General features: G+C 52.5%; 1 non-coding gene across 1 annotated transcript; it reads left to right on the top strand.

Moving 5' to 3' along the window:
* The first annotated feature begins 7,814 nt into the window (after window positions 1–7,814).
* MIR135B-1 (microRNA mir-135b-1) lies at window positions 7,815–7,928 on the top strand. The gene has a single exon (NR_034664.1). It is a non-coding gene; the product is annotated as a microRNA mir-135b-1 (primary transcript).
* The last annotated feature ends 568 nt before the right edge of the window (window positions 7,929–8,496 follow it).

Here is an 8,496-nt window from a genome sequence, read left to right as displayed (position 1 = left end):
GTACACCACTGATCCGTTATTTTTTAGGCAATAGCTCGAGTTCTTTTTTATAAAAGGGTGCTGGATTTTGGGGCCTGTCTCTGGAAAGATTTAACTTTATTTTTAGGGAGGTTTAAAAGGCTGGTGGCAGATTTCCCTTGCCACCCGACCCCAGCCTCCATCCTCACCCCACTGCTGAGGAGACAGCTCCCACCTCAGAGCCAAACAGATCAGGCATTAGAGGTAGAAGCCCATCTTTGATGGAGTCTCCTAGGACATACTCCTGCTGACTCTTCTTTTCCTTGTTTTTGTTCTCCCTCTGCCTTCCACTTTGTGCCCTCCCCTCTCCGGAGAAGCTCCCCTTAGTTGCTACCAATTGTTCAGCCAGGCTGACCGGTACTGTGGCCTTCAGGTGGTGGGCTGGAAAGCTCACCGTTTCTCCCCACCCGTCCCAAAGGTTGGGCTCAGAAAAAGCTGAGCAGAGGCAGAACTGGGGAGGGTTGTGGCTCGGAAAGAGGTTGAGTCAGGCTGTCTTAAAGGTGTCGTGCAACCTCTGAGCGTCCAACACTGAACCCTACATAGTGAGGGATGGCTTAGACACTCCCCCGACATAGAGACTAGCCAACCCCAAAGTCCTTTGTTGAATCTTTCCTGGTCCTGATGGACCAAACCTGGAGTCCTCTTGTCCAGGGAGGATCTGGAGCGTGGTTTTCTGTGCCCCACTTAGGATGCAGGCTAGTATTGACTTGGCCTCTGGGGTTGGGGGGCAAGAGAGATGGGCCAGCTCTTCTCTTCCCTGCCATGAGTTGAGCTTAGTGCTGAATGCTTGCTATTGGATCTCACAATTCTCCCTGAGCTTCCATTGCAGAATCACAGTGGTGAGGAAGTCTTCCTCCTCTTGAATAAGAGGGGGTTGACTGTCCCAGGCGCTCTCTCTCTTTTTCCTTCTCTCCATCTTTCTCTCATTCTTTTCCATCAATAAATCAATTAATCAATGCTATTTATTGAGCTCTTATTCTGGGTGGAGCACTGTATTAAGCACTTGGGAAGCTACAGTATAATAGAGTCATTAGGGATGATCCCTGCCCAAAAGAAGCTTTCTCTAGACTAAGCTCCTTATGAGCAGGGAGCATGTATACCACATATCTTATATTGTAATTAATCAATGGCATTTACTGTGCACTTACTATGTACCTAGCACTATACTGAGCACTTGGGTTATACTCTCTCAGGAGTTTAGTGCAGTGCTCAGTAAGCACTCAATAAATACAACTGATTGATTCAGGTTTTCCCCTTCTCAAGCTCCTTCTTCCCTCCCTTCCACCTCCCCTATAATAATAATGATGAGGATGGTTCTTTTTAAGTGCTTAATATGGGCCAAGGCCTATTCTAAATGCTGCAGTAAGTATAAATTAATGAGGGTGGACACAGTCACTGTCCCCTATGGGGCTCACAGTCTTAATCCCCATTTTACATATGAGGTAACTGAGTTCCAGAGAAGTTAAGTGACTGATCCAAAGTCACACAGTAGACACGTGGCAGAGCTGGGATTAGAACCCAGGTCCTTCTGACTGTCAGGCCCATGGTCTATCCACTAAGCCACACCGCTTCTCCTCTTTTTCTTCCTCTCTCTTTCCCTCCTTTTTCTTCCTTTCCCCCTTTCCATTTTTCCTTCCTTCCCCTCTTTCTCTTTCCTCCTCCCATTCTGGCTCAACCCCGGGCCAGCTATTCCCTGTACCCCTTGGCCACCTTGTTTCCCAGCCAACAACGGATTGTTTCTGTGGGGATGAAGAAGAGAGCTGCTAGATGAGACAGACCATCCCCAGCACCCCAGCTTTAGAGTCTCTAGCCTGGAGTTGGCCTCATCAGGCTCCCAGGCCCCTTACCCAGACCCTGATGGCTCTCAATGGCCTCCAGGATGCCACTGTGGAAAATACCCTCAGGCTCCTTAGTGCTGGGGAAGTTATCATTCACTGACCTCTGTCCTGCTGGGAGAGACAAGATCTCCAAACCCTGCTGGTCTGGGTTCAGGAAGCCCTTTTCCCTCAACTCCCTCATTTTCCCAATCTGGAAAATGGGGAGAATTTTGTTGGTGTTTGGAGATCCTGGGAAGGGTAGGTTAGAAGGGGAGGTGTTGGAGATACTGGGAGGGGAAGGTTGGAGGGGGAAGGAGAAGTGAGAAGGGAGAAGGAATCTGTTGAGTCACCCAGCCATTGGAATGGCCCAGTTGGGTCTGAGAGGCCTGTAAAACACCAGCAGGAGACTGGGTCACCACCCATTCTGACATCCTTTCCTTTCCTGACCCCATCACACCCTCCTAACTTGAACCATCTTCCCACACTCTCACCATACTCCCTGACTTCTCTGGAAAATTCTTCCCAAGACAGATATTTTAATAGTCTTAGTGCCTTTAGTGGCTTGCTTGCTGAGAACCCGACACCTCCTTATTGGCAAAAGGGGGCATGAATCCTCAGGCCTAAGGCCACTCTATCAGCCACTGACTGGGAGGGTCCCTTTTCCAAATATCCCCTCTCTTCCCCCTTCCCTTCTCCCCGACAAAAAAAAAAAAATTGACATACCCAGACTAGTCAGGAGCTTGAATGAGCTGTTGGGATTTTCCAGAAAAACTCGATTTAGCATTGAGAAGGATCCAGCTGTCATGGACCAGGCCGGGCCACCAGAAGGATGGGTCCCTAGAATGCAAGGGGGGACTAGGATGGGGTGGAGTGAAGGGAGAGATTGAGTAGGCAGAGGAGGAAAGAAGCTCACTGACCTCTTGAAACAAGTGCAGTGGCAGAAAGAGAGGCGCTGGGTTGAGGGCTCTTGTTCTTCCCCTGACCCCATCCTCCAGGGGGGAAAGCAGAGGCCAGAGCAGTGATAAGATGTGGTCAGGGTGTAGTCCTCAGACCCCTTTTTCATTCTTCTGCCTCCTGCCTCCTTCTCTTCCTCTCCTTGCATCCTTCTCTCTCCTTCAGGCTCTCCTCTTCTCATCCCTCCTCCTCCTGCTTCCCTAAAAATAATGATGACATTTGTTAAGTGCTTACTATGTGCAAAGCACTGTTCTAAGCACTGGGGAGGATACAAGATGATCAGGTTGTCCCACGTGCGGCTCACACTCTTAATTCCCATTTTACAGATGGGGTAACTGAGGACCAGAGACACTATCTCCTATGATTGACCCTTTTCCTCTTTGGCTCAGCCTCTCACTTTCTCTTCCTTCTTTCCTCCTAATCACCTATTTCCTCTTTCTCCTTATCCACGTATCACTTCACCTTCTTTATTTCTCTCCTCCTTCCTTGTTTTAATGGTATTTATTAAACACTTGCTCTGTGCCAGCCACTGTACTAAACATTGGGGTAGATACAAGTTGATCAGGTTGGACACGGTCCCTGTCCCACGTGGGGCTCACAGTCTTAATTTCTATTTCAAAACTTAGGTAACTGAGACACAGAGCAGTTAGGTGACTTGCCCAAGGTCACACAGCAGACAAGTGATGGAGCCAGAATTAGAACCCAGGTCCTTCTGACTTCTAACCCCATGCTGTATCCACTAGTCCACCCTGCTTCCTTCACTCCCTTTCCCTCTTTCTTCCTTTTTTTGCCTCCCTCTCTTCTCTCTCTCTCTCCCCTCTCACCTTTCTCTCCCCCTTCTTCCTCTCCCTCTTCCATTCTGTCTGAACAGTTCTCCCCCTCCCCCCAGCCAGGGCAGGGCCAGGCAGCTTTCTCATTAAAGATCCAAGAATGTGTATAGTCATGAAGCACAATGAAGGCCCAGAGGGCAAAGAATGGAGCCTCTGTCACAGGGCAGAAGTTTCCTGAATCGCTTCTGATCTCTGAGTCGAAGGGAACACCTGAAGGATGGGAGAGGGAGGAGAGGGGGGAGGCAAAGAAAGGCACCAAAGAGGCTCTGGCCTGACTTCTTTTAGAGGCTCTGGGGAGAAACACAGGGCAGGGGCAGCAAAGGGGGAACTGGAAGCCAGGAGAGGATTCAGAGGTTAAGGAGGGTTGGGAAAGGGATAGATGAGGCAATAGGGGCCAAGAGAATCTCTCCTACTAACACTGGAGCACCAGAACTCATTCGTATTTATTGAGTGCTTACTGTGTGCAGAGCACTGTACTACTACTACTAATAACTGTGGTATTTAAGTGCTTACTATGTGCCAAGCACTGTACTAAGCACAGGGTGGATATAAGCAAATTGGGTTGGTTACAGTCCCTGTCCCACGTGGGGCTCACAGTCTCAATCCCATGTGACAGATGAGGTAACTGAGGTGCAGAGAAGTTGAGTGACTTGATGAAGGTTACACAGCAGACAAGTGGCAGAGCCTGGGCTAGAACCCACAGCATTCCTACTTGCAGGCCCGTGCTCTATCCACTATACAGTGCTGCTTACTAAGCACTTGGGACAATACAAACCAACAATAAACAGACTCATTCCCTGCCCACAGTGAGCTTTCAGCCTCCTCACCTTGCTGTCTGGGACCTGAGTTGGGGAAGTAAGGGCCCCTAGAAAAAGTTCAGGCAATGCTCCCCCTCCAGCCCTTGAATTAGTGCTTTCTCCTGCCCCTCCACCCCCCACTAAAGGGCCCAGAGAGGCAACCACGGAAGCCAGGCAGGAGCCGACACAAGGTACTTACCCACCTTCCCCAACCCCACCCTCACCCCTCTATCCAGACTCCACTTTGTTTTTGAAAAACAGTTCCCCCGATGCACCAGTCTTCTAGGACTGAATAGATTTTGCAAGCAAGATGGAGGGAGCTGGGGAGGGAGGAAGGAATATTCGAGGGGTGGGATGAGGGGGGAGTCTGGGAAAAGTTGTCATGAGCAGAGAGAGGAGCATTTTCTCGGTCACTCTGGAGGCAGGTTGGGGATGAGGACTGGAGGATGTGTCTGTCCGCTGAACCCTTGTCCATCTGGGAGTCAGCTGAGGAGAGAAGATGGGGCCTGGAGGTGGATGGGGGAGGGGGTGGAGCAGGAGGGGGAGGGCTTGAAGCAGGTGGGGGTGAGTTGTGGGGTGGGGAAGTGGAGCCTGGGATGTGGGCAGGAAGGGAGGGTGAGGTGGGGGCCTGGCCTCAGGTCTGTGTGAGGGCTGCCTGCCAAAAAAAAGGGGAGCGGCGGCAAGAAAGAAAGGAGGAGAAGAAGAGAAAGAGACGGGCCCTTCCAGACCAATAGCATTGCAGGGGGACATGAGTAATACGCGGCACACAGAGAGAGGGAGATCAAAAGCAAGTAGATACAAGAGGTTTGTGCTTCACAGACCAGACAGGGTTGGCTCAATGGGACCTTTGTTAGCAAGGTCCCCCAGCTGGAGGAGGTGGGGTGGGGGGAGACTTACCTGCCTTCCCCCCACCCCCACCCCATAGTCATCCCTCCATTACCAGGCCTGGCTCTCACTACGGGACCCTCTCTAGGGTCACTGAGTTGGGGAGGGGATGGCGGGGGAAGGAGTCAAGCTGAATCTCAGAGGGCTCAGGGCTGGGCATGGGAAGGGGAGGAGAAAGAGGAGAGGGCAGGGGAGGAGGAGGAGAGAGAGAGAAGGAGGAGGAGGAAGAGAGGGAGGAGGAGGAAGGAGCCGGGGCTGTCGGTAGCTTGGAGGCTCCAAGGCGGGTTTGGAACTGGACTGACCGGACTACAGAGTCCCAGATGGAGCGGGGTGAGAGACAGCCGGGATTGAGGCGGCAGGGGCTGAGCGAGGTGGGGAGAAGAAAGCAGGAGCTGGCAGGGAGATGTAGTGCGTCGTGGGAGCTGAGCCTGGAAAAGGTGAGCAAAGAGCCCCTGGGCTCCAAACTTTGGGTCTCCACTTTGGGCCTGGAAGGGGAGGCGGGGTGAAGGTTTCTGCTCTGGGGTGGGCGTCTCGGGAGGGGTGGGGGGCAGGGGAATCATGGAAGGCTGACACTCCCGAGCGTCTAGGGGGAGGGTGGTGAACGAGGGCTGGGGAATTGGGTCAGGAGGTTTGGAGCAGTTTTCTCTGAACTGAGGTGAAGGAATTGATGGCAGGGAGGGCCCCAGAGTCACCTCAAAGCCAACTTGCAGCAGGGACCTATGGGCAGCGGGAAACGCTGAAGGAGGCCTGTCCGGGCCCAGGCAGAGATCACAGAGCCACTGACACAGCGGCTGGGCATGACATCTCCTCAAGGGGCTATGGACACAGGGGGGCAGTGACAGGCCCTCTTGTTCACCCTGGGGGAGGTAAGGGGGTGTCCGGCAAACTCATGTCAGAGATGGCTGGGTGGACTTTGAAGCTGTGTCAGGGGTCTCTGAGCGATATGGGCATTACTGGAGGTGGGAAGAGGCAAGAGATTGAGGAGGAGAGGTTGGGGCAGACAGAGCCCCTGAGAGTTCAGGATGCTAGAAGAGAAGAAGGACATTTCTTCCTGGGCCCTAGGAATGTGATTCAGAGACAATTTGAGGACTGGGAGAGGGTTAGGAAGAAGGGATCCCCACATCTAAAGAGATGTTCTTCCCCCCTGCTTCTGGATTGGCATCTGTGGAACATAACTCATAAACCAGGCAAGCTTTCTTCTTTCTTCTGACAGTGGGCCTGGGGGCATTATAAACCACTATGCCCCCTCCCTCCCGACACCCAGCCCAGGATTGGCACATGAAGTCAGGTGTCCTGAGCTACCAGGACTCTAATCTCTAGACAGCAAACTTGTCCTCTGGACTGTAAGTTCATGTGGGTAGGGAATGTGTCTACCAGCTCTGTTGTATTATACTGTCCCAAGTTCTTGCATAGTGCTTTGCACACAGTAAGCTCAGTAAATACCATTGATTGTCCTCTAGACTGTAAGCTCGTTCTGGGAAGGGAATGTGTCTGTTATATTGTTGTGTTGTACTCTCCCAAATGTTTAGTGCAGTGCTCTGCATACAGTGAGCACTCAATAAATCGATTGATTTATAGACTCTGCTGCTTCCCCTCTCCCCTAATCGGGTCACTCAGACCTTGGTGACTTGTCAAGGAAACCACAGGGCAGACCAATCCGGACTCTCCCATCAGCAGTCCATGACCCAACCATGAGAGTACCTCTGGACTTGCCTAGGCATCTTCAGCATCACCGTGTGGCATTTATTGAGCACTTACTTTTTTTCCGCTATTTGCTACATACTTCCTATGTGCCAGTCACTGTACTATGTACTAGAGTAGATACAAGATAATCGGGTTGGACACAGTCCCCATCCTACATAGGACTCACAGTCTTAGCCCCCATTTTACAGATGACGTAACTGGAGGCCAAAGAAGTTAAGTCTCTTGCCTAAGGTGCAGAGCACGCAGGGCACTGTACTAAGGGCTTAGGAGAGTACAATACAACAGAGTTGGTAAAATCTGTTTCCCATTCAAGGATCCCAAAGTCCCCCTCCGCTCTCCCCTCCCTGCCCCCACCCCCCATCCACCACTCCGCTTCACCCCAAGCCTCGTCCTTGCTCTCTCCCTAGCAGCTGGACCAGAAGAGTGTTTCGAGGTGCCCAGAAGCTGCTGTCAAAGGCCCTGCCGTACCTCTTGGGAGAAGCTGTTCCCTGGGACTGGGGTGGGAGTTTGTGGAGATTCATTGAGTGCCCCCAAGGTGGGGGGTTGGGAGCTAATTAAGGGAATTAGAGGAGGCCCTTTATAGTTGGAAAAAACCTCACACATCCCAGGATGAACTCCATTGTGTGTAAGGCATTGTTGGGCTGAGGCCCCCAAACTCATTACAGTGATGGCTTTAGTATTCCCGGTGTGGAGAGGACAGAAAAGCCGGGTGGGGGGGAATCCAAGTTTGCCCAGGTGGCCCCAGCTCCGTCAGATGGATGGGACCTCCCGCACCTGCCCCTTCTCATTTCCTGTTGGTTTCCCGCCCACGGATCCTCCCTTGGCTCTCTGCTGTGGCCTATGGCTTTTTATTCCTATGTGATTGCTGCTTTGAACTCATGTAGGGCTGAAAGCCATGGGCTACAGAGAGGGGAGAGACACCGCCACCGCCTGCCGCCTCCTGCGCCACTGCGATGCTTTCGACTGCACCTTCCTTCCCCCCTCCCTGCCTCTCAGAAGCTGGGAACCGGAATGCCCGTGAAAAGGGGCGCTGGAGCGTAGCGCGGACTGGGCTGGGCTGGGCTGGACATTAGGGGACGCCACGGGGTGCGGACCGGGAAGAAGACAAAGGAAGTGGGGAGGAGCCGGGATTACTGCTGGGCAGATTCCTGGTGCCTTTGGTCTCTGCTTTGGCTTCTCTCTGTCTGTCGGGCCGGGATGGGGTGTGGGGGGGGGGGGTGCTGAAGTCGCTTTCTTGGAAGCAGGAGAAGCAGGTGTTCTGGCATTATTGGGTTTCAGCTGTCCCTGTTCCTTCCTACCACTTGGGGCTGTTTGGGCTTCACTTCTTCCCCCCTCCCACCCGGCTCCCCTCTTCTTGATCCAAGGTCTCGGGATCCCCCAGTTCCTCCCTTGGGAAGAGCTCAGATCCCTCAACCTCCCTTGCCCCATCCCGAGTTTGATTCCAGCATACCTTCATGATTCCTGCAGCCACCCCAAGATGGAAAGACATTT

The sequence above is a fragment of the Ornithorhynchus anatinus genome, chromosome 7 (assembly GCF_004115215.2).
Source record: "Ornithorhynchus anatinus isolate Pmale09 chromosome 7, mOrnAna1.pri.v4, whole genome shotgun sequence".
NCBI lineage: Eukaryota > Metazoa > Chordata > Mammalia > Monotremata > Ornithorhynchidae > Ornithorhynchus > Ornithorhynchus anatinus.
Note: the sequence above shows the minus strand (reverse complement) of the source record. Positions and strands in the feature narration are given on the sequence as shown.